Source organism: Notamacropus eugenii, chromosome 1, assembly GCF_028372415.1.
Source record: "Notamacropus eugenii isolate mMacEug1 chromosome 1, mMacEug1.pri_v2, whole genome shotgun sequence".
Lineage (NCBI taxonomy): Eukaryota > Metazoa > Chordata > Mammalia > Diprotodontia > Macropodidae > Notamacropus > Notamacropus eugenii.
This window is the reverse complement of record NC_092872.1, coordinates 461,949,199-461,975,619: the sequence shown is the minus strand read 5'-3', so window position 1 is coordinate 461,975,619 and position 26,421 is coordinate 461,949,199. Positions and strand designations below refer to the sequence as shown.

At 34.9% G+C, this 26,421-nt stretch overlaps 1 protein-coding gene across 1 annotated transcript in view; it reads left to right on the top strand.

Annotated features, from left to right (window-relative positions):
* Positions 1-26,421, top strand: part of ITFG1 (integrin alpha FG-GAP repeat containing 1) — a 281,571-nt gene that overhangs the window by 124,882 nt on the left and 130,268 nt on the right. The window lies entirely within an intron of this gene.

The following is a 26,421-nucleotide window of genomic DNA, read 5'->3' as shown; positions in this document are numbered from 1 at the left end:
GAGATCACTGGTAACTTTGGAGATAGTGGTTTCAATGAGGTTGAAAGCTGGAGAATGAGAGACAGTGGAGACATTTGTTGTAGATGGCCTTTTCAAAGAATTTAGCCACAAAGGATCAAAGAGATATATTATGATAGTAGGGATGGATTGATGAAGTAAGGGTCTTTTTCAAGATGAAGGAAACATGGTCTTATTTGTAGCCAGTAGGGAAAAAAAATAGTAAAGAAATTGAAAACAAATGATAGAGTGAGAATGACAAAGGTGGAGTCTGAAGATATGGGATGGGATCACTTGAGCAAGTGGAGAAGTTGGCCATGTTTAGAAGTAACATCATTGCATCATGTGAAACAGAAGTAAAGGAGATAGTGTAAGAAAGCATGTGAGATGAGTAAGAAAGGGGAAGAGGGAGCTCATGGCAAATGGCCTCACTTTTCTCTGTAATATATGAAGCAAAATTCTCAGCTGAGAGGGTGGGGGGAAGGGGAACCTTGGGAGGTTTGAGTAGGAGTGAAAAGGTTTTGAAGATCTCCTGTAGAAAGTAGAATAATGAATTGATGAGGAATAGTAGAACTGCCTGGCCAGCAGTGAGGGCCTAGTTATGATTGTATAAATTTGTGTAATTTATAATGGACCAATAAGAACAGCTGTGTGATTTTCTCTACTTTCTTTCAACAGCACATGGGTAGCATCAAAGACAACGGATGGTGGGATTGATCCAAGGCTGAGGCTTAGCAGGGGACAAGTGGTAAAATAATAAGGGAGTTAGAGACTCACAAGAAGGGGACAATGCAAGTTGAATTGGTTTATTAGGGGGTCAGAATGGGGAAGGGAGGAGAGAGTGGCTACTGAGGAGGTGATAGCCTGAGTGTGAATAGAGAAGACAAGGAATTGGAGGTTATGGTGTGGGTGAAGAATAGGATTTAGTCAGGGAAAGCAGAGGGAGAGGTGAAAAGCGCATTGTTAAGGAGATTTTTGAATACTTTTGTTATGACAAGATCAAAGATATGATCATATTTGTGTGTAGCTGAGGTGAGGTGGGTGAGTAGGACATGGTAAGTGAGTTGGTTGAGGAACTGAGAGGTTATTCCAGTGCAATTCAGAGAACTTTTTTAATTTCATATTTTATTTTTTCAATTACATGTAAAAATGATTTTTAACATTGGGTTTTTTTTTAAATTTTGAGTTCCAGATTCTTTCCTTCTCTCATCCTCTTCCCTATCCTTAAGAAAACCAGCAATTTGATATAAATTATACATGTGCAGAAAATTTCAATAGGTATGCTTTGATCTTCATTCAGACTCCATTGATTCTTGCTCTGGAGTTGAATAGCATCTTCCTTCATAAGTCCTTTGGAATTGTCTTGGATCATTGTATTGCTGTGAATAGTTAAGTTATTCACAGTTGATTATGGTACAATATTACTATTACTATGTACAATTACTATTACAGTGTACTATTATTATTACCATGTTCAGCTCACTTTACTTTGCATCAATTCACGTAAGTCTTCCCAGGTTTTTCTGAAAGCATCCTGCTTGTCATTTCTTATAGCACAAGCTACAACTTATTCAGCCATTCACCAATTGATGGGCATCTCCTCAATTTCCAGTTCTTTGCTACCACAAAAAGAGTTGCTATAAATTTTTTTTGTACATGTAAGTCCTTTTTCTTTTTCTTTGCTCTCTTTGGGATACAGGCCTTGTAGTAGTATTTCTAGGTCAAAGCGTATACACTGTTTTATTGCCCTTTGGGCCTGGTTCTAAATTGCTGTCCAGAATTGTTGGATCAGCTCACAACTCCACCAACAGTTCTTTTGTGTACTTACATTCCCATATCCCCTCCAGTATTTGTCATTTCTAATAGGTGTGAGGTAGTACCTCAGAATAGTTTTAATTTGCATTTACCTAATCAATAGTGATTTAGAACATTTTTTCATATGATTGTAGATGACTTTGATATCTTCTAGCAACTGCCTTTTTATATCCCTTGATCACTTAGCATTTGGGAAATGGATGTTATTTTTATAAATTTGACTACATATTTGAGAAATGAAGCTTTTATCAGAGAAACTTGCAGTCTTTGAATCTTCCTCAATTCTTCCTTCTTCCCTCAGTCAACTAGCATTTTTTAAGTACCTCCTAGGTGCCAGGTCCTGTTGGAAGGACTGTCTATTCAGTTTCATACTCTTTGTTAGTTCTGCTTTCATGACATACCTCACACCTAGACTGTCACACCTTCCCCTCACTTGCAGTAGTGGTCTCCCTACTTCCATTTGTTCCATTCTCCTCTCAAATCCATCTTCCACATACCTCCTAAAATAATCTTAAAAAACAGTTCTGATCATATCATTGCCCTAACCTAGAGTTTTCACTGGCTCCCTGGATTGCCTCTAGGCTAGGATAAAATACAAGTTCTTCATCTTGGCATGTAAAGCCCTTCATAATTCAGCCGATTTTTCCAGACTTCATCCACCTTTCTTCCCATCACTGCATTGCCATTATAATGGCCTATTTGCTGTCCATAGATCTCAGTATTCTATCTGTCCTCTATGTCTTTGCACAGGCTGTCTGGCTCCCTCTTCACCCCAGTATGCCTCTAATACACTATATAACCTCACCTAGCTTTTTAGAAGCCTTAGCAAAAATGCTTATTCTAAGGAAAGCCTTTTCTGATTCCCCCCTAGATTTTATTATATTTATCTTTATAAATGTGTGCTCCTTCGGTTGAATGTAAGCTCTTTGAGGGCAGATACTGTTTAATATTTCTGTCTTTGTACCCGCAGAATATATCCCTTGCATAGGCTTCTTTGAATTATACTATTTTGCATTGAAACCTGCTTGGCTAAATTAATCAGCAAATAGAATTACTTTTCACTGAAGTTCTTTGGTTACAAGATTAGTAAGTTTTTTTCATTTTAATTAAAAAGCCTCAGGATCAGTATTATCACCTTGTATATATTGCCTTTATATGTTTTGTGGACATCAGTCAGATTGAATGAATAAGACAATAGTTGGAAGCATTCAGTGACATTTTTGGTTGTGTTAAAAAAAAAACTCTCCTTAATGTGACCTTTAAAATCATTTAATAAGAATTAAAGACTCAGATTTAAAAAAAAAAAGCCAATCTTAAGCAGGGATATTATACAAGGTTTTAGAAAAGAATAATGCCTCTTGTGTTATAAAATGTGTGTCAATATATTTCTCCCCTTGCTTTACCATCATTTGTTAGTTCATCAGGCAGTGGTCAAAAAGCAATACCTAGTAAATATGTAAACTAAATATACTGTGCAATACTTTTCCCTATTCATGCGTTTTTATGTTAGTATTGTTCTGATGGTGAATAACAAGTTGTTGAAAACAATTCTGCTACTGAGTCTACAAGGCAGATGGCATTGAATAATGTCATGAATATTAATACATCCAAAATCCATGATGCCTGCATATATGCCCTTCTATATAAAAAGATACATTTGAAGAGTTGTCTAAAATTGCATTTTTTTTCTCCTAATGAGACTAGTAAAGGCAAGTGACCAATAGTGAGAGGATTTAGCATGGTTTCAAAAGTTTACTATTGATAGGTATGTAAATTACATTATTAAAGTGACTTTAAAAATAGCTAGGATATGATTTTATAATTCATTATAGTTGTTGGCGAGTACCTGTAATTATGAATTCTTACTTATTTTCACATGAGTATATTTTTAGACATTAGGTATCTTGATTGTTTCCCTCTATTTAGGAATGGAATCTCCCAGAATGGAAGTTGTACTTGAAATTTAAAGATATGAGATACTCAAATGGATCTGTAAGCTTATCAATTTGGAAGTTCCCTTCCATGATATAGACTATAATCCATCAGTGATTGTGCATTTTATACAGCTCTGATCCATGTAATCCCAACAATTTGTTACAAGGCCCTAACCAACATGCTGGCGGCCTTCCCTGATTTCTCCCAAAGTGGCAGGCCAAACTAATGGAGCATTCTGTCTATACATCTGTCATCTCCTGTCATAATGACCAGACCATTCTTTCTTCCTACCATATGTCTTAGGAAATATAGTAAATGATACATAGAACTAGTCCAGGCTCTTGGTCCATCACTTAGACTCACTTCTATATATGTAGAAATTCATACATCAGTCTTTTATTCATCAGATATTTACTAAGTACTTATTATGTGAGAGGCACCTGCTAATCCCTGAGAATACAAAGAAAGGTAAAAACATTGTCCCAGCCCTCAAGGAACTTACATTCTAATGAAAGAGATAGTATGCAAATACCTATGTACATGCAAGATACATACAATGTAAATGGAAGGGTAACCTTAGGGGGAAAGCCTTGGCAGGAATTGGGAAGGGCCCCTAAGAAGGTAGGATTACAACTGAGTCTTGAAGGAATCCAGGAGCACCTTTAGCCATTAAGTGGGTTACATCAGCTAAGTAAGGCACTGGCTAATAAAAATACCATCCAGGATGCACACATCTCTACTAAAAAATGTTCAGTAGCTTTCTATTGCCTCTACGATAAAATAAAGATTCTTTTGGCATTTATGATTCTTCAAAATCAGGCTTCCACCTACTTTTACAGTTTCAAGTCTGGTCACCCTCCAAGTGTTCCCTATACCTCATATTCCTTTCATTACATCAATGTCTTTGCCCAAATGGTCTCCTATTTCTGTAATACAGTCCCTTCTGATCTCCGTCATAAAATCCTTAGCTTCCTTAAGGCCCCACAGTGCAGGTGTACATTCCTGTACTGAGCTTTCCCTAATCTTCCTCCTTCTACTTCTCCCAATCAGTCATCAATCCCTCTTCAAATTACCTGATAAGCAGTTTTTTGTTTTTTTTTATCTTGATAGGATTTGCCTGAAAGGGCATATAATGACTTGGATACAGAGTTGGTTTCAGAACCACAAAGCCCTGGGTTCAAGTCCTGCCTCCGACATATACTGCCTATGTCACTTGCCTGTGTAAGCCACTTGTCCTCTTGGTGCTTTTAGCAGTTCTTTAAGACTAGGTTGTAGAGAAGTTGACAACCAGACTGGGAGAGGGAAGGTCCTTATCCAGAAGTTCCCTATATTAACATTTCCTCTTCTGACGTTGTCACACTCTGATACAAGCCCTCGTCATCTTATACTTGAATTACTGTAATAGCATTCTGGTTGGTCTGCATGCCACAGGTGTCCCCACTTCAGTTCACTTTCTATTTATGAAGTATTCTTCCTAAAGCACAGGTCTGACCATATATCATCCCACTTTTCAATGAACTTCAATGAGACCTTTTTGTTTAGCTCTTAAAGTCCTTCATAACCTGACCCCTTCCTACCTTTCCAGTCCTTTTACAAATTACTCTCCTCTTGCCTCAAGTACTCCATGGTTCAGTGACACTGGCTTCCTTGCTGTTCTTTAGACAAAATATTTCATCCCCTGACTATTTGCATCCCCATGGTTTGAACTCCCTCCTACCTCATCTCTACCTATTGGCTTTCCTAACTCCCTTCAAATCTTAGTTAAAATTTCATCTTCTGTGAGAAGCCTTTCCCAATCCCCCTCAAGGCTAGTGCTTCCTCTGTTAATTATCTTTAGTTTACCTAGAATATATTTTGTTTATACATAGTTATCTGCATGTTATCCCCCCTCCATGTTTATTTTTTTAGCTTATAGAAAGCTTCGACTGCTTTGGTCTTTATTTGTATAATCAGCACTTTGCACAGGAATTGACACAGTCAGCCCTTAATAAATGTTTGTTTGCCTTGATTTCAAACTAAAAATTTTTCTTTATTACAAGATACTCTGAATCATTCTGCTAGGAAATCTAGAGAGGATAAATCAGAGAAGACTTAGAACACCCTTTCTCATAAAGAGTTTATGATTTGTTTGGAGAGGAGGGGGGTGTGATTAGTATATTAAAAAAACTTAATAATACTAGTGTTAAGTAATACCAAAATACATGAGATAGCACAAGGATTACCTCACTTGTTATAAAATGTGTGAAAATATACATATAATAAGTTCTATAAATTGAGAAGAAAGAGTAAGAAAGAATTGTCTGGCTCAGGGAAGAAAAAAGATATTTAAACTGTGAATTGACAGATGAGTATGACTGAGATAGAATGGGGAAAGGTATTCCAAAATGGGAGACTATGGTAAGCAAAGATCATAGATGAAGGAAACTACACGTTTAGTTGGTGGTGAATAGAATTATTTCTGTTGAAATTATGTCATCACAAACACTAGTTTTTATATCTTACTGTCTGGTTATCAAGTATTTGATTAGGCATGATCTTCAGATAAATTAGTTTCTGATTGAGGTCATTAAAAATATTGATGTTTTAAAAATATTAGCAAGGGAGTATTTAAAAGGAGAAGAAATCAGGGGGAAAAAAGCAAAAGATTACATGATGAAATTGTGTATGATGCTTTGTAAAATGTAGATAGTAATTCCAATTTAACTATGGCAGGACTTAGTTTCTTAGTGTGAAATAACATTCATACTAATTATTCTTTCCTTCACTTTACAATTAGTTGTACTCAATTACAACCTAGCAAATTAGAGTTGTTTCTTGATTGATACTTGATTTGGAAATAAAAGTAAATCAAATGTGTCATGTGAAAATTTAAGTTTTACATTTAGCATGAATGCTAATTGGTAATTGAATGTTTGCTTTCTCCTTAAAAAGATTTTTAAAAATCTAACTTTTTCAAAGAGAAATGATGATTGTAACACGAAAGAAATGTTTAGAGAACTCTAGGTATTATATTTTCTGAGCTTGATTTTTACTGTTTGAGTAAACTAGTGTTTCATTTGCTCCCTAATATTTAAATTAATAATATAAATGTTTTGTTTCTCACGTTAAAAATTGCCTTAGCTCTTGTTTAACTGTCTCTTTGTTATCATTATGACCAAAATGGTAATCATCAACTTAAAGCAGAACAGTGGTCTCTATTCCACCATCATCACAAAGAGAGGGAAAAAAAGTTTGAGGTATCTGATAATAGTATTCTCTTTTAAATATACTTCTTTCTTTTTCATCATCTAGTTTGTGTAACCCCTTGGGAGCAGTGGCACTTAACAAGATCATTTCCAGTTAATAAAAAGAAAAAGGCCTATGATTTAAGTTCAGTAGCATCTCAGCAATCAATATTTATTGCTGTTTCATTTGTTCTTCTTAGAGTAAAATTTTATAAACAATGCATAAGCAAAAAATTAAGTGTTATCTTATGGGATGAAGAGTCAAGAAAGCATTTGTCATTTACATGTTTGAATAGGTAGTCTTGCAAAAATTCCTACCACTTTTCCTATTAGCAACAAAAAGACCACATCTATTTCCCTCACTTAATTCAGAGAATATATGCATTATATATGTATACATGTATGTATAGAAATATATGTGTATATGTATATACATATATGGTGGTTTTACATTAGTTGGTTTTAAAATGTCTATTTATTGGTATTATATCCAAAATTCAAAAGAAAATTTGAAATACCTTCAACCATAGTTCTAAATTGAAATTCCTAAAATAGTATCACTCATATTATATGAAAAATGATTTGAAAATCCTACTGACAGTCTCGTCTTTCAGCAATCATTGAAACACAGATTTTCTCATTCAACCAGAATATACTGTTCCTGATTGCTGTAGGAACCGTCCAAGGTACTTGGCTGAAATGAGCTTCTCTTGTCCTAATCTTTTTATTCCCCTTGTTTCCTCATTCTGTCTTCATTAAGTGAAGGAACAAGGTGAGGTAGTGGGGATTTTTTTTATTGTTTAGCATCTAGATAACAGTATTTGCGTAATTCCTTAATAGCCTCTTACTATGCTATTTTGGATCAAGTATGGTCAAAGATAAAGTCATTTAAAAAATATCTAACCTAGTTATTCAATGCCTCTTTTATAGTGTTCAATCAAGATTTTTCTACTTTCTCCTTTGCCCAAAAAGTTAAGCTATTATAAGTTTTAGGTAAAGCTGAAATAGCCAAGTGAGCAGTTTACTAGATAAGATGTCTGAAGTGATTAGCTGTTCACTAAGCATCCAGTACTTTTTTTTTTTTTTGCAACATTTTTAAGTAAGAGCTCTTCATTAGGATTGTTTCTTCCATCTGCATTGCTATAGTGATTGAAATGCAGTGGTTGCCATAGGAAAATGATTAATCCTAGAGTCTCTTTTTTGTGTGTTTTAGCAAAGACTTAAGATACCAATGTGCTGTCTTAATGAGTCATAGATACCAGATGTGAGTCTATTAAATATTTTGAATGCTTTTTGATTGGAAATGGTATTTTGTATTTAAAATTTGTAAAACTACAACTTCAGGGTCTTGATTGTATACATATTCTGCATTTAAAGTAGGCCATACTGTGCTAATATGTTTTAGAGTTCATAGATATGAACAAAGCCGAAACACCAAATTCTTTGGAGTAGATTGTTTTTTGAGAAAGGTTGTATTTCAACTATAATATTTCTTGAAATTCTGATTTGTTATGAATTTTAAAGAGCTGTATTAAATGAAACATACATTTTACCCTTTGTATTCTCTGTATGGCTCTGTTTTTATGAAGTATTTATTATTTAAATGTATTATATAAATATATTAGTATTTGTGTATGAAATTAAAATAATCAAAGTAAAAAGTTATAATAAGATATATGTAGATATCCTATTATTGCATTGGGATCTTAATTTGACGTGATATTTTGGAACACTTTCCCTTATATGTAGTACACAATTTAATTGACCTACTGTGATGCTCAGAACCAATGTCTTGATTAACAAAGTGAATCTATGTGAGACAAGCCCAAGTAATTGCTGTTTAAAATTAGTTCAGCACTCTGGGTACATGGGAGAGTGCAAGAACTGGATTCATTGTGCTGAACTGATATGTTCCTTATTTATTCAATAGATGCATTTAAACATATGCATCACTGACACATTAGGAAATGTAAGAATTTATTCATATAACTGCTAATAGAAGAATATCATTGTGGTTAATAGTGGCCTACTAAATGCTTCCCTTCAGTGCTTTTCAGTAAGCTGTTACATTTTGGGATGGCTATCTTTACAATACATTCTATATTTTCTAGTCTCTCCTCAGACACTTGACACTCACTAGCTGTGTGACCTTGGGCAAGTCACTTAATGCCAGTTGCCTCATCCTGGGTCATCTTCAGTCATACTGATGAATATCTGGTCACTGGATTCAGATGTCTCTGGAGGAGAAGTGAGGCTAGTGACCTGCACAGCCCTCCCTCACTCAAAACAAAGTCAAGTGCAAGTCATGTCATCATTTCTCTGATGGCATGGTCTTCTTCCGCAATGAAGGACAAACACACACATATTTTCTAGTCATTGTTACTTTTCAGATTTTCACTATTAGCCTTTTTTGTAAGTCACCATTACTTAATTAAGTTTACTGTCCTTATGTCAGTAATTGCTAACTATAAAAATAGTGAATAGTGAAAAAAATAGTGAATGAATAATAATGATGGTTCATAAGTTGTGAAAATTGGAAAAGGACATTAACTGTATCTAGTTGTTTTGAATTCAGAAATCATTTTTAAAAAATTATTTTCCCCATAGGCAAAACAGTCATTTCAGAATATGAATTTGAAAGTACTTGTAATATTAGGATTATTTGATGTTTGTTTAACAAATTGAGCACATTTGTAGAAGGTTACTATTTAATGTAATATTTTTTCATTTCTGTCTGTAAAGTATTTATGAATATATGGGTGGGTATATCCTAAAACTAAAATTCTAACAGTGTTGCCACTTCAGACTTTTTTTGACCACCTTTGCTGCTAAGTATCCTCTCTTTATTTCACTTCAGAGCCTCTTATTGATCATCCTACTTTTTCTTTTCCCTCAGTGGAAATTTTTCTCCCACTTCTTGATGTCCCTTTCACAAAGTACATCTTTATTAAAACAACCCTAACTTCTAATCCTAACCCTAACTCCATACACCATTAAGGAACTAATATAGAATGGCTGTAAAATGCATGTTTGACTTGAAATATTCTCCTACTATTGATCTACAACAGTGTCCCAGTTACCACCTTTGAAAGGCTTAGCCCACATGGGCTTCAAGGTGCCTTTTAGCTCAGGGAATCTATGTCTTGGTGTGAACGTGCTTTTTTGAGGTCAATACTAGGCAAAAGGAAACTATCTAGAAGGAATTTTAGACCATTTTTGTTAGTTTAAAATCTTATTTTTTAAAATAAGATAACACACACACACACATACACACATACTTTAATACTTAATGGATCCCTAATTTCACCCATGTCAGTATCCCCTTCATGGACGCAGTCTCAGATTCCTAGTAGACAACTTAATGAGTTCCTGTGGCCAAAACAATTCCCTTCCCTTGGTGGCCAGCCTTATTCTGATTAGCCTTTCTGAACTTAGCTAAGTAGGCCTTCCAATGAAATACACAAGACACAATCTCTTACAGGGTCCATATTCAAAACGTTTCCAGCTTCTTAAGGTTTGTCAGAGCTTGTTTGACTTGATATAGGACATAGGTGGCACAGTTCATCAATCCTCTGAAATCATGATAAGTAATTGAAGTAATGAGAATTCCTTTTTTTTTCTTTTACAAACATTTTTATTTTTATTTTATTTTTAATATAATTTATTTGTTTTCAGTTTTCAACATTCACTTCCACAGGATTTTGAATCCCAAATTTTCTCCCCATCTCTCCCTTCCCTCACCATAGGACAGTATGCACCCCAACCACTCATTTCCCCAATCTGTCCTCCCTTCTATCACCCCCCATTCACCTCCTCTCTATTTTCCTGTGGGCAAGATGGATTTTTATACCCCATTGCCTGTACAACTTATTTATCAATTTCATGCAAAAACAGCTTTTAATATTCATTTTTAAAGCTTTGAGTTCCACATTCTTTCCCTTCCTTCCTTCCCAACCATCCTCATTGAGAAAGCAAGCAATTTGATATGTCATGCATGTGTAGCTGTGCAAAACACTTCGTAACAGTCATATTGTGAAACACTAGCCACATTTCCCTATATCTTGTCCTACCCTCCATTTATTCCATTCTCTCCCTTGACCTGTCCCCCCGCAATAGTGTTTGCTTCTGATTACTCCTTCCTCCAATCTGCCATTCCTTTTATTGTCCTCCTTCTCCTGTCCTCTTCCTCCTTCCTTTCTGCAGGATAAGATAGATTTCTGTACCCAACTGAATATGTATTATTCCCTCCTTAAGCCAAATCTGATAAGAGTAAGGCTCACTTATTCCCTCTCACCTCCCCCCTCTTCTCCTCCACTGTAAAAACTCCTTCTTGCCTTCTTTATCTTTCTCCCAGTACATTCCTCTCAACACTTAATTTTATTTTTTTACGTATTCTGTGCCCTCTGTATGTGTGTGTGTGTGTGTGTGTGTATGTCTGTGTTCTGTGTGTATTCCCTCTGTCTACTCTAATATTGAGAAAGGTCTCATGAGTTACAAATATCACCTTTCCATGTAGGAATGTACATAGTTCAGCTTTAATGTATCCCTTATGGCTTTTCTTTCCTGTTTACATTTTCTTGTTTCTCTTCATTCTTGTATTTGAAAGTCAAATTTTCTGTTCGTCTCTGGTCTTTTCAACAAGAATGCTTGGAAGTCCTCTATTTCATTCAAATTCCATTTTTCCCCCTAAAGTGTTATACTCAGTTTTGCTGGGTAGGTGATTCTTGATTTTAGGCCTAGATCCTCTGACCTCCCTTAGTGTATAAGCTGCTCAATCTTGTGTTATCCTGATTATATTTCCACAGTACTTGAATTGTTTCTTTCTGACTACTTGTAATATGTTCTCCTTGACTTGAGAACTCTGGAATTTGGCTACAATATTCTTAAGAGTTTTCCTTTGGGGATCTCTTTCAGGAGGTGATCTGTGGCTTCTTTCCATTTTTATTTTACCTTCTGGTTGTAGAATATCAGGGCATTTTTCCTTGATAATTTCTTGATTATAGTTTTCAGGTAGACCAATAACTTTTAAATTTTCAATCCTGGATCTGTTTTCCAAGTCATTTGTTTTTCCAGTGAGATGTTGTCTTCTGTATGTTCATTCTTTTGATTTTATTTTATAATTTCCTGATTTCTCATAAAGTCATTAGCTTCCATTTGCACCTTTCTAATTTTTAAGGAATTATTTTCTTCATTGAGCTTTTGGACCTCCTTTTCCATTTGACCAATTCTGCTTTTTAAGATATTTTTCTCCTCATTGGCTTTTTGGACATCTTGTGCCATTTGAGTTAGTCTATTTTTAAAGGTGTTATTTTCTTCAGTATTTTTTGGGTCTCCTTTAGCAAGTTGTTGATTCATTTGTCATGATTTTCTTACAATACTCATTTCTTTTCCCAATTTTTCCTATACTTCTCTTAACTTATTTTCACAATCTTCCCTGGTCTGAGACCATTTCATATTTTTCTTGGAGGCTTTGGATGTAGGAGCCTTGACCTTTCTTTCTTTCTTCCTTCAGTTACATGCTTTGATCTCCTCTGGTTGTATGCTTTGATCTTGCTCATCATAAGAGAATACGTTTTCATCAAGAAATTAACTTTCGATAGTCTTATTTTTGCCCTTTTTGAACATTTTCTCAGCCAATTACTTGATTTTTCAGCTCTTTATAAAATGGAGGGTGTGTTGCCCCAAGTTACTGGGCTTTTGTGCATCTGTTTTCAGAGCTTTCTTTAGGGACCTGTAAATTCTCAGTTCCTCTAAAGTGGTGTGATAAAAGGAGAGGTGTTTACTCCTCTCCAAGTCTACACTCTGGTATGTGAGCAACCACAAACACTCTTTTCTGCCCTGGAACTTAGTAGGATTCCTTCTCCACAGCTGTCACCAGCTCCACCATGCCAGTGTTCTTCCTTGCCCCAGGACCACCACTTAGGACTGCGACCCAGATCAGCCATTCAATTCCCCCACTGTCTGTAGGCCAAGAGCTTCCAAAGCAGCCATAACTGCAGCAATGGCTGCCACTGCCCAGGAACTGGGGCTGGCACTGCGCCACATTCCTCTCACCCAGGTGAGAGAGATTTCCCACTGACCTTTGAAGCTGTCTTTGGCATTTGTGGGTTGAGAAGTTTGGAAACTGCTACAGCTGCCAGTAATTCAGCGCCCTGAAGTCTACTCCAGTCCTTTCTGTGCCAGCGTGGCCCATGGTGGACTGTGCTCCACTCCAAGCCAGTGAAATAGACCCTTCCTGTCAGCCTTCCAGATTATCTTGACCCGGAAGTCTGTTTCACTCTGTCATTTTGTGGCTTCTGCTCCTCTAGAATTTTTTTAGAGTCATTTTTTACAGGTATTTTTAGAGGTTTGGAAGGACAGCTCAGGCAGGTCCCTGGTTTCACTCTGCCATCTTGGCTGTGCCCTACAGTAATCAGAACTCTTAAGTCATTCAAAGTCGTTGGTCTTCATATTGTTGGTGTTAACATATAAATTGTTCTCTTGGTTTTGCTCACTTCTCTCTACATAAGTTTATATAACCTTCCCAGGTTTCCCTGAAACCATCCTTTTGCGACATTTCTTATGGCACATTAGTAATATTCCATTGAATTCACATACCATAATACATTCAACCATTCTCCAGTTTATGAGCACAATCTAAGTGTACAGTTTTTTGTTGCTACAAAAAAACTGATAGAATGTTTTTATATGAGGGATTCTTTTCTTCCTTATTTGATCTCTTTGGAGAATAGGCCTAATAGAAGAGGCCTAAGTTTATTCATAGTTTAGTAACTCTGGACATTATTACAAACTGCTTTGCAGAATGACTAGACAAATTCTTAGCTTCATCAGCAGTTTATTCATGTGCTTGTTTTCCTAGACCCCTTCAATACTTTTTTTTTGGGTGGGAGGGGAATTTTGCCAGTCTGATGAGTATGAAGTGGGACTTCAGAATTACTTTAATTTTCATTACTCTACTAGAGTTTGGATCATTTTTTATGTGAGTGTTGATAATTTATATTTCTTTTGGAAACATCAGGTTCATATCCTTACATTTCTCAAATGAGGAATGGCTCTTATTCTTATAAATTTGAATCAGATCCTTATATCTTGGAAATGAGAACTTTATCAGAGAAACTTGCTAATGGAAATTCCCCAACCCCACCCACCCCCAGTTACTAGTTTCTCTTCTAATTTTAACTGCATTAGTTTTGTTTATATCAAAACTTTTTAATTTTATGTTATGAAAATTTTCCATTTTATCTTCTGTGATCCTCTCTATCCCATGTTTGCTCATTACTTTTTCCCCTATTCATAGCTCTGAGAGCTTATTTCTTCCTTGCTTCTCTAATTCCTTTATAATATGGCCTTTTATCTCTGTGTCATGTGTCTGTTTGCAGCTTATCTTAATATACAATGTGAAATGTTGGTTCTACTTAATATCTACCAGATTGCTTTCTCTTTTTCCCAACATTTTTTGTCCTTACCCTAGTACCTGGGGACTTTGGTCTTATCAAATCCTATGCTACTATGTTAGGTACATTGTGTATACCTAATCTATTCTGCTGAACCTTTCTGTTTTTTAACCAGTTGCAAGTCACTTTGATGGTTCCTGCTTTGTGGAGTAGTTTGAAATCTGATACTGCTAGACTCCATTCCCACTTTTTTCATTATTTCCCTAGAGATTCTTAATCTTTTGTTCCTAGGGATAAATTTTGTCATTATGATTTCAAACTCTACAAAGTAATTATTCTATGGGAGTTTGATTAGTGTGACACCGAATAAGTAAATTTATGTAGGTAACATTGTCATTTTTATGATATTGGATTGGTCTGCCACCTTGAACATATTCTTCAAAAATTATAAAACACGGAAGAAATAATTACTCAGATCTCAAGCTTGCTTATTAAAGGTAGATATGCCATCTCTCTATTGAACAGCGAGATGGGGCACTAGATAGAGTGCCAGACCTGAAGTCAGGAAGACTCCTTGTCCTGAGTTCAAATTTGACCTCAAACACTTACTAGCTGTGTGACCTTGGGCAACTCTTAACCCCATTTGCCTCATTTCCTTATCTATAAAATAAGCTAAAAAGGAAATGACAAACCACTCCAGTGTCTCTGCCAAGAAAACCTCAAATGGGATCACAAAGTGTCAGACACTACTGAAACAAGTGAACAACATACCTTGTCTCCACACCAAAACTTTTACCCAAAGTTCAATTAAATAAGCGAAAAATATATAATCAACTTGCTTGAGAACAATGTACTTGAGGCATTTTCTCTTTTACTTTCTAAGAATAGCAAGATAAAGCATTTTGAGACTTCTCCAGCCTATCAAAATGTATAACTTTATGAAAGTCACACAAATTATGTGGAGTGTTTCAAGAGCCGTATTCTGACTAACTCTGGCCATATCAATAAACCAATAAAACTCTGACCAGTTGCACCAAATAGACATTATATTGCATCTAATAACCATAATTTTTTCCATACCTAACAGATGAACAGAATGAATGATTCTCTTCCATTTGATGAGTTTGGTTCACTGACCTTAACCTCAATATCCTGGCTAACACTATTGTTCTAATCCAAAACATAATTAGTTCCTTCTTTTCACTACCAGTAGTATGTCCCTTAAGATAGCATCTCCAACAGGTATCTACAATGTATGATTACTAATTTCATCTCCAAAATTTCTTCCTGGTCTAAAGTTAAATGATTAGTTTTAGCATGTTGTATCCCTCCAGGAAAAAAAGTACCAATTAATAATCTACTATGTGTATCACCTGTGTTTTCCCAAGAGGATTGTCGTCCAACTGTCAACCAATTTTGATCTCAATTAGCTTTTGCAGAATAAAAAGATTACTGCCATAGTTAGTATCATGACAGGTCAAATTTAACTATTCAAAACAGACTTTCATAGTATTGATAATTAAGGGCTTTTCTGCTCTTATGTGTTAACATATATATTTTCATTATGCCACTGTTGCCTTATTAAAAACTAACCTTATAAGATTGAATTCATTATATCATTAGATATCAATTATATCATTAGAAATTGTCAAATAGATTGAGGACAATGACTGATACTGGAGTTCTAATTTTAACCCATGTTTGTTCCTAAAATTCTAGATCATTTGTTTTAGAAAATAAGTTTAATTATTTAGTCTGTGAGTTAAACTAATTGTGTAAATGTATAAGAATTATAAGTGAGTAGCATAACTTCCCTATTTTTAGGCTACTCCAATATAACCTTATAGAGTACCATGGAAGGATATGAAGAGTGTTGTTTGTGTTTTGTTTTGTTTTGGAAGGAGGTATATGAGGAATAGGACTAATATGCTTAAGGTAAAAATATTTTTTTCCTTTTAGACACATCAAGGAAAATACTAACCTACCTTCTTTTTAAATTTTTATCTAAACGTTAAATATATTGTTCATTTTCACTTTATTGTTGAAAAGAAGATTGTTAAATACATAATTCCTAATTTTTCCACTATGTTATAAATAGATGTATATAAACATATACGTTTCCTTTCTTTACTCTGAAACTGAAATTGCGTAAAGTGAAGTTATATCATTTAGAAAAATACATATGTAAAAGTGAACTACAAAGGTTTTAGGCAAACAAAACCAAAGCAGAGGAGAAACAGTCAGGGGGTGGGAGCATCTTTTCAGCAAGTTTCTCTGACTAAAAATCTCATCTCCAAGATATATAAGGAAGTGAATCAAATTTATGAGAATAAAAGACATTGTCCAGTTGAGAAATGGTCAAAGGATATGAACAGGTAGTTTTCAAAGGAAAAAACTCAAACTGTCGTTAATTTTAAATTTCCCAAATCTCTTATAGTTAGAGAAATGCAAAAAAAAAAAAAAAAAAAATCAGCTTTAAGGTTCTACCTCACACTAATCAGAATGACAAAGTTGTCCCCCCAAAATGACAAAATGTTGAAGGAGCTCTGGGAAAACAGGTACATAAATAAACTGTTGATGGAGCTGAGAATTACTACAGCCATTCTGCAAAGACATATATTTTTGGACATGACTGGTGTAGGAATTTGGTTTTGCTTGACTGCATATTTGTTGCAAGGCTATTTTGACCATAATGGGAACAAGAAAAATGGGAAAGAGAGAAAATATTTTTGCTAATTGAAAAAAATCAATTTTTAAAGTACATATAAAGCTTATAATATCTATGTAAACTCAAGCATAGTATCATATAAATCAGTATGCTGTCTAAGATGTTTTGCTAATGTTGGATGATTATCATTTGCTACAGCTCTGAGAAGGGGAAAAATAAATTTGCTGCAGCAATTTCTTGGTTGTCAGAGCTGAAATCATGTAGACCTTAGTGTCACCATTATAATTCAGCTGACAGCACTCTGCCTACATGAAGATGTACAATTTGCTTAGACACTAGGCCTCAACGCTGCAATGAATCATGCAAAAAAAAAAACAAAACAAAGAGCAAATTTCAAATCTCTTGTTCTGTGAGACATGATTTTTCTATTATTAAAAAAAGGTTGCTGTACCTAGATTCATTTGTTTAATATGTAACAAAATGTAATTTTGTGTAGTGAAATTTGTCATTTTCCAAGGAACTAAGGAAAGTAAAATACTTTATGTAAAGAGATATTTTAAATAGGTACAATAAATGTGAACTTCATTGTGTTTGGATGAAAGTCAATGATTCATTTAGAGCAAAAATTAACCAAATTGTCTATAGCCCAAAGCAATCTTTCATAAATTTGTAATATTCATAATATTTGCTTTAATTAAAATAGTACCATGAACAATGAACCTGTATGCTAAAATGCTAATATAGTTGTCCTAAATGACTAACAAACGCTGTCTGATACACAAAAAGATGAGCAATAATGTTTAAAATGACTAGGTAATATGATCCAGAAAACCTCCCTTAATAAGCTATATGGAAGTAGTCCTACTAACAGATTTCTATAAAGTTTCTATCAACTTTCCTTGAAACAACAAATGCATATTAATAATGAAATAATAAGCTAATGTTGAAATTTCTACTTAAACTTTTTAGTGTTTCAATATGTTGGATCCAATGGAAGGTAAACGTTTCATACATAATTTATAATAAATGTGCTTTGCTGCCTCTCAAGAAAGTATTAAAGATCAATTAATTAAGAATTTTAAAACAGTATGTTTAAACCTGCAGCTCTTTCTGGATGGGAGTACTGTAACTCCAATTACACTACACACCTTAACTTGTCAGAGATTGATAAACTATTCAAATATCTATTAGCTCCAGATTTATTGTATAGTAATAGTAATAGCAACAACTCAGATGTATGTAGCGCTTTGAGGTTTGCAAAGTTCTTTCCTCATATCAACCCTACATGTTAGTTAATTTAAGTATTATCATCTCTATTTTACAATAAGGAAACCAAGACTCTCAGAGTTTAAGTGGCTTGTCCTTGATCAACCAGCTAGCAAGTATGTCATAACATTTGAATTCAGGTGTCTAGACTTCCAACTGACATTACCTCCTATGCCATGCTCTCTCTCAAAGTTTGCTTTCGATAGTTCCTTGAACTAAAACTGTTAGAATGAATCTTGGCAGTTTTGTGTTTTCAAATAAATGTCTGAATGTCCATGACTTGATTTTTTTTCTGAATATTATTTTCTTGTCATGTAATTTAGTATTCCATTAGAATTTTAGATAATCTGTATTAATTTGTCCTATTTTAAAAGGATGATTAATTTCAGAGCCCTGAGATTTTTCCATTTTTTAACAGGACAATGCAGTACTTGCTGGAATAATTTTGTTCTTTTTAAAGAAATTTTTAACTTAAAAGTTATATGTGACTTATTTTGGTGCCCACTGTTTCACTTATTTAGTGATAAATGATTAGGGCACACTTGTGGATTTGGTCCAGGTTGATTAGCTTAACATAGAGAAAAAAAAATTTCCAAGACTATCCATTATTGCACACTTAATTCTGGCTAGCCATTTCCAAGATGCAATGGTATTGTTCATAGGAGGACCCTAAGGAGAAAGTAAATAGCTTGGGGGATATTGGCTATTACCAAAACTGAACAAAAAAAGTCTAAGTCGCAATGCCCGTTGGCTATAAATCATAGAGTTAAGATATTTTGAGTAGTATCTATTTCAAGGACAAAGTATTTTTATATCACTTGAAACCTTAATAATTTGGAGATACCTTTATTAATTGGTTAATATCTTTCAGGTCTAAAAAAAAAAAGTCATCCAGCAGAGACAGAAAATATTTGATGCTATGATATTAAAATAAAAAATATTAAAATGATTAAAGTTAGTACATATTGACTGAGCTGAGCCCATAAGCTGAATTTTTTTCCTAGAGAAATGTCCTTTCAGCAGAGCACCCTATTTTCTCTTTCCATGGGCCTTTAATGCAATTTGTGTATATGTGATTTTTTCCCCACTGGTTAGCAAGAGTTAAAATGGACTTGTCCAGAACAGTTGTTTTTACAAACAACAATTATGTAACTCTTCAGATTTAGTAAATACAGTTTTCACAGAAATCTAGCGAAGTAGGTAATGCCAGCAATATTGTCCTTATTATACACATGAGAAAAATGAGATCCTGAGATTTGAAGTAAGTGACTCACCTATCAGAACAGAGATTGGAAAGTAGGAAACAGGTCTTCAGACCCAAACTGAGTGTTCACCTCTTTTAGACAACTCTGATACCTTTTAACTAAATTTATTGTTCAGTTAAAATGTGCTGTATTTTTAAGTAAACTGAAGGCAATTACTCCAAGTTCCTGCAATAAATTACATCCACAAAAAGATACACTTCTCAAGATAAAGACTAAAGAATTTTGGCAACAATTTCTTGGGAAATGAATTTGTTGATTCAAAAACATTCCTTATAACTAAGTGGCAACTTTTTTCTATGAATAAAATAAAAATTATAGGGAATTTTTCGTCAGTCAACAAATATTAAGCACTTTACTATGTGCCAAACATGGCCGCTAGGTGGCACAGTGGGCCATTGAGCACTGGTCTTGGAATCAGGAAAACTCATCTTCATGAATTCAAATCCATCCTCAGACACTTACTAGCTGTGTGATCCTGGGCAAGTCACTTCACCCTGTGTGCCTCAGTTCCTCACCTGTAAAATGAGCTGAAGAAGGAAATGGTAAGCCACTTCAGAATTTTTGCCAAGAAAACCCAGAGTTAAACACGACTAAAACAACTGAACAAATGTGTCAAACACTATATTAATCTCTGGAGATACAGATAAAGGCAAAAACATGATTCCTACTTTCAGGGAGCTCACATTCTAGTGGAAGAGAGCGTATGCAAACTGTGTACATACAGGATACATGTGTTTATGTGTATTATATATTCACACAGTGTAAATGGGAAATAATGCCAGAATGGTCTGTACTGAAGGGACTGTAAACATTTCTCTTTTGTAAAGGGGTTCCATGGTTTATTGGTCTCTTTCACTGACCACAAATCAATTCATAGAATCATAGGTATTTTAGGAAAATATTTTGTTTCCCTGACTTTTCCACATAATAGTTCCATCATTTCAGAAAGCATACTTTCTTTTTTCTTCTTCTTTGAAGAGCATACTTATTAAAAGCTTTGATCTTGGAAATAAATACGATGAAAGTATTAAATATTGGAATGATCAGGACTCCAAGCTGTTTTTCTCTTTTGCCACCAACTCATCATCATGGCAAATATTTCAGCAGTCACTGAGGCAACAATTAAACCAGAGTTAGTGAGACAAACCATTGATCAGTATATTCTCTGTTAATTTAGTATTTTTAAGTGTGGTTCTTATATTAAAAAGAAACTTATAAAAATAGGTTCATTCTTCAGATTGGATTAGACTGGATTAGACTTGAGGTTTTAGAATTTGATGTCTTTGTTAATTACTGGTTGGTGATAGGGTAGGTACAAGAGATTATCTTGTTTGTTGTTTGATAATTTACAAGTAAATTCTAATTTGCAATTTAGAATGACAAGATGTGTAAACTGGAAAAAGAGAAATTATTTCTTCTCTAAAAGAGTTTGTTTCCTCTCTGGTTATTCTGCACTTATTCATCATAATAAAATTATCAAGAGAACTCTGTTCATTTTTGTAGAATTTTCCAGCCCTAGATTCATATGAAATAATTTGGAGGGAGACAGAAGTAATCCCTTTTTGCATGTTGAAGGAATATGTTGTACTCCCTGAATCTGTTAGGACAACTAAGTATCAGTCTCTTCAGTCCAAAAAATTTTTTAAGAAATAAAAATACTTTACTGGAAAAAATTATGATATAGGTTTTAAAGTTGATAGAGGACCAAAAAAAAAAACCAGATAATTTGGAAATAGTCAAAATAGTTTTAATTTTATGTGACCTGAAACAGAATTTGGAAAAGCTAGCTTTGTTGTTTATTTGTAAGTAGTATTATGTTTTACAGCTTTAAAATCAAAAGAAGGAATTGCAGGTAATTTTACTTTTTAATATGAAATAAAATTTGTCAGTTGCACAAATGACCCAAAAGGCAAATAAGTAATTGTCCTTTGAGAATTTCAAAATTGGTTTGACCTATACATCATTCATTCATAAATGTTTTAAAGCATTCTTCTGTATCTCTGAAATTTTCCTGCTCTATTATTAATTGGTCCTTGCACATGATTTTTAGGCTCATTAAAGATATATTTAGTCAGTAAGCACATCTAATCTGTAAATCTGTGGTTCTTCTTTGTGACCTCTTGGGTTGGGGAACCTGCGGCCTCAAGGTCATATGTGACATTCTAGGTCCTTGGGTGTGGCCTTTTGACTGAGGCCAACTTTTGCAGTAAAAATCCTTTTATTAAAGGGATTTGTTCTGTGAAGTCTGGATTCAATCAAAGGACTACACTTGAGAACCCATAGGGCCACCTGTGGCCTTGTGGCCCTGGGTTCCCCACCCCTCTAGATTGATAAGGTCTTAGACCTATGTTCATTCAAATCATATGTGCTATTATTTGAGAGTAGACCTTTGCCCTAATCCAGAAGTTTTCCAATGAGAGGCCACAGTTTGCTTGAAATATTTGGATTTGGTATTGTTGCCATGAATAGATTAGAAGGAAAGTATCTATTTTTAATCATTTTGTGGATTTTAGATGAAAAATAAAGATCCATTTTTTTCCAAACTTGGCAAGAATGAGAAATCTTTTGGAACAACTTTCATCCTGTGCAGATTGATTTTCATGTTCTGCCCCAAGAAATTATTTACTGCCATATTGTTCACATTTAATTAAAGCTTTTGAAAGTGAAGACTTTGCTTTTACAAAAACCCATTTTACTTTACTACATTTTTTGTGCTTCTATATTCCTGTCAAAACAAATATTAGAATTACTATTACTGCCTTTTTAACTCAAGTACATATTTTCATGTTTTAAAACAGCTCTACTATTTATGTTAATGGTTTATTTCTCCAAAAAGAGATATTTCTGATCAGGGATTATATTTCTGAAGGCATGAAATAGCCATCTATATCTAAATCCACAAAATATTAAAATGAGTGTATAAACTAAAACAGAGAGGTTTGTGTCTTATGTATTAAATCTCCTCCTGTTAATTAGTTTCTTGAAAGTGGATTTAAAATATCATTTTGAAAACATTTTTACCCCTTCTAGACATGTCATAAATGTTCGCATACCTACAACTTAGTGTGACACAGTGAGCACTCAAGATTAAATGGGCAAAGTAGCAATTTAAAACTGTTAGCTTGCCTAGTGCGATGCTAGATGAATGTTTAAAATAGAGCTGATCATTTGTATAGAAACTTAAAATCACTTAATATTTTCCCCCTGCTATTTTATCAGAATTCTTTAAATATTATATATAAAGAGAAACTGATTGCACCTGTTGTTTCATCATTATAAAAAGCTCCCAGTGAGGAAATTTCCTTCAACAATGCAGATTCCTTCTCTGGAGCTCATTATCTTGAGAGCTACCTAAAGCCCTTATTGGTTGAATGGTTCCAGAGGGTCACAGAGCTGATAGTGGTCAGAGATAGGACTTGAACCAAAGTCTTCCAGACTGTGAGGTCAGAGATCCACTACTTCATACTGGTTCCTGTAATATGTACAGAAAAATTATGGCACATAGATCATTTTGGTAAGAAAAAAGTGAGCAAACTTGTCCCTTTCAACAACCACATGCCTATAAAATGGTAAATCAGGTGAGTGAAAGAAAGCCATACTCATGGGGGGGTTAGATTTGGAGAAAACATTAGAGATCATGTAGGTCAGCCCTCTTCATTTTACGTTGAAGCAAACAGCACCAAAAAGATCTGCCAGATGACATTAGCTTTTATTTAACAATAGGCCAGAGTTAGACCTCAGGTCTTCTTACTCCTAGTCCAGTGTTCTTTCTAAAACTTTACAGTCTCTCTGTCTCTGTCTCTGTCTCTCTCTGTCTCTTTGTCTCTCTCGGTCTCTCTCTCTCTCTGTCTCTGTCTCTCTGTCTCTCTCTTTCTTTCTCACACACACACATACACACACACACTCACTCTTGATTCTTGTTCATTACTTTAAGGTAAATTCATATAATGTTAAAGTATTAACCTAACTTTGTGATTAAGTACATCTCAAAGATCCAGATATTTAAATAGATTATGTGCAAAAAAGTAAAATTTTTTAAAAGTGATTAATATAACCAGAAAAGGAATTCTGTAATTCTTCAGGCTATTGATGATCACTATTAAGCATAACATTTGGAAAAGCATGGGCCAATTCCAGCAAAGAATTTTGGAAGTTCATAGCTTTTTCTTTAACTTTTTATCAGGGCTTGAAGTTGAGAGGCAGGGAGTAAGGTATCATTTTAATTCTTTTCAGAAAAGATGGAAACTATCCAATTTTCCTTTCATGTCAAGCGCTGGGACAAACCATCTGTTTCCTTATTTTACAAATAGAAATCACAGGGTTAATACATTACTTTTAAATTTTTTGTCAGTCTCAGTACTTTCTATCTTCAAAGTTGCATCATTATTCACTATAGTCATATCAAACTGGCTTCTTTATGATGATTGAGTATATTATTAGTTTGGAAAGACAGGACCGGACAAACTTGTGAAGGTTTTAATGTCAAATGAAGGAGTTTGTATTTTAGAAGCAGTAGGGAACCACTGACATTTCTTGAGCAAAAAGTTGACTTGGTCAGATCTATGTTTTTGGAATATCCATTTATGTGGAGGCAAAATTGAAAAGGAGAGGATGGATACAGGGAGACCACTTAAGTGGCTATTGTAGTTGGCCAGATGAAAGAAGATGAGGACCTGAACTAAGATGTTTTGTTGTGTAAGTGGAGAGAAGGGGGCAGATGCAAAAGATGTCATGGAGGTAGAATCAATATGACTTAGCAACTGAATGCCAAGTTTTGTCAATTATCCCTTCATGATATGTCTTATATACTCGGCCTTCTGTCCTCTGATAGTGCCACCACCCTGGTGTGAGCCCTCATCAATCTTCTGGTTGGTTTCCCTGTCACAAGTGTCTACCCACTCCAGTCCATCCTCCACTCAGCTATCAAAGTGGTTTTTCTAAACAGCACTTCTTAAACCGTGGGTCAAGAACCATGTGGAGGGTCATGAGTGGCAGAAGTTTAAGAAGCCCTATTCCAAAGCACATGTCAGACATATCATGCTACTCCCACTATTCCAGTAGCTCTCAATCATCTCCAGGATCAAATAGCAAATCCTCTGTTTAGTATTCAAAGCCTTTCATAACCAGTCCTCCCTACCAATTTCGGACTTCTTACATGTTACACACCCAGTCCCATATACTCTGTGATACAGTGACACTGGTCTTCTTGCTATTTCTCGAACAAGGCACTCCATCCCCAATAGCAGGCATTTTTACTGGTGTTCTGAATTTCCTGCCTGAAATGCTCTCCCTCCTCATCTCTATCTTCTGACTTCCTTTAAATTTCAGCTAAAATCCTATCATCTACAGGAGGTCTTTCCTAGTTCCTCTTAATTCTAGTACCTTCTCTCTGTTGATTATTTCCTGTTTATCCTGCATTTAATTTGTTTGTACTTAGTTGTTTACATGGTATCTCTGCCAACAGAATGTGAGCTCCTGAAGAACAATGACTATCTTTTACCTATAGTTATTTTCCTTCTCCTTAGCACAGTGCCTGGCACATAGTCGGTGCTTAATATTTTTTTGATTAACAGAATGAAGGAATATGGATAGTAATTGAAAGAGTCATGGATGACTCCTGGGTTGTAAACCTAAGTAATAAGAAGACTGGTAGTATCCTTTGCAAAAATAGGAAGATTGGGTTTCAACAATTAGTTTTGTTTTGGTTGTATTGAGTTGTCTATGGGACACTCAGGTGGAGATATTCATCAGGCCCCTTAAGATGTGGTACTGGAGTTTAGGCAAGACATGAAGTCTGGATAGGTAGATCTGAGATTCATATTCAGAAAGGGAATAGTTCATCCTTTGGCAGCTGATAAGATCAGCAAAAGAAAGTAGAGAAGATAACCCAGGACAGAGCCATGGGTGTACCTGCACCTGGGATATAGTTAATGTTCCTGCTAAGGATAATAAATCATAGATTCAGAGCTGAAAGAAACCTTAAAGTTCATCTTGTCCAACTATCTCATTTAAACAGGAGGAAAACAATACCTAGAGTAATTGAGGAATTTTCCCAAATTCTCATAGATGGTAAGAGAGCCAAGATTCAAATTCAGGTACCTTGTCCCCAAATTCGGTACACTTTCGACTTTACCAGATTGCCTTCTGAGAATGATCAAAGTGATCAGAGCAGCAATGTCAGAAAAACCCAGGAGGAAGAGGTGTCATGTAGGACAGAGTGGTGTCAGACACTTCTGAAAGGTCAAAAAGGGTGAGGATTTGGATTTAGCTCTAATGAGGTCACTGTGGATCTTGAAAAGATCATTTTCCCTTGTAGTAGTGAATATGGAAGTCAAATTGCAAGAGACTGAGAAGTGTTTGGAAGGTGACAAAATAGAGACAAAATACATAGATAGGGGTTTTTTATTTTTTACAATTTAGTTGTGAAAATCAGGAGAGAGATATAGGAATTTACTGGGGTTAGCAAGTGATGAAAGATTTGTAAAGATGGAAGGAATTTGGGCATGTCTGAAGTTAGAAGGGAAGGAACCTGTAGATAAGGAAAGGTTGGAAATTAGCAAGTGAAGGGATGATTGAAGAGGTGAGCAACAAGAGAGACAAATGGAATCAAGGGTACTAGGAAAGGAGTTGGGTTGGCATTTGGAAGGGGAAAACCACTTAATCATTTAAGCCTGGAGCAAAGGAAGAGAGATTTAGGGGCAGTGAAGTGATTTGAAATGTGGAATTGGGGTCTCAGTATTTTCAGTGAAATCTAATTCTTTGAACCCTCTGCTGAAGTGGAATTGTCAATGGCCTGAGAAGAAAAGGTTTGGAACATTGGCTTTGAGTATGGTAGCAAGTAGATCAAGGAAGTAAAA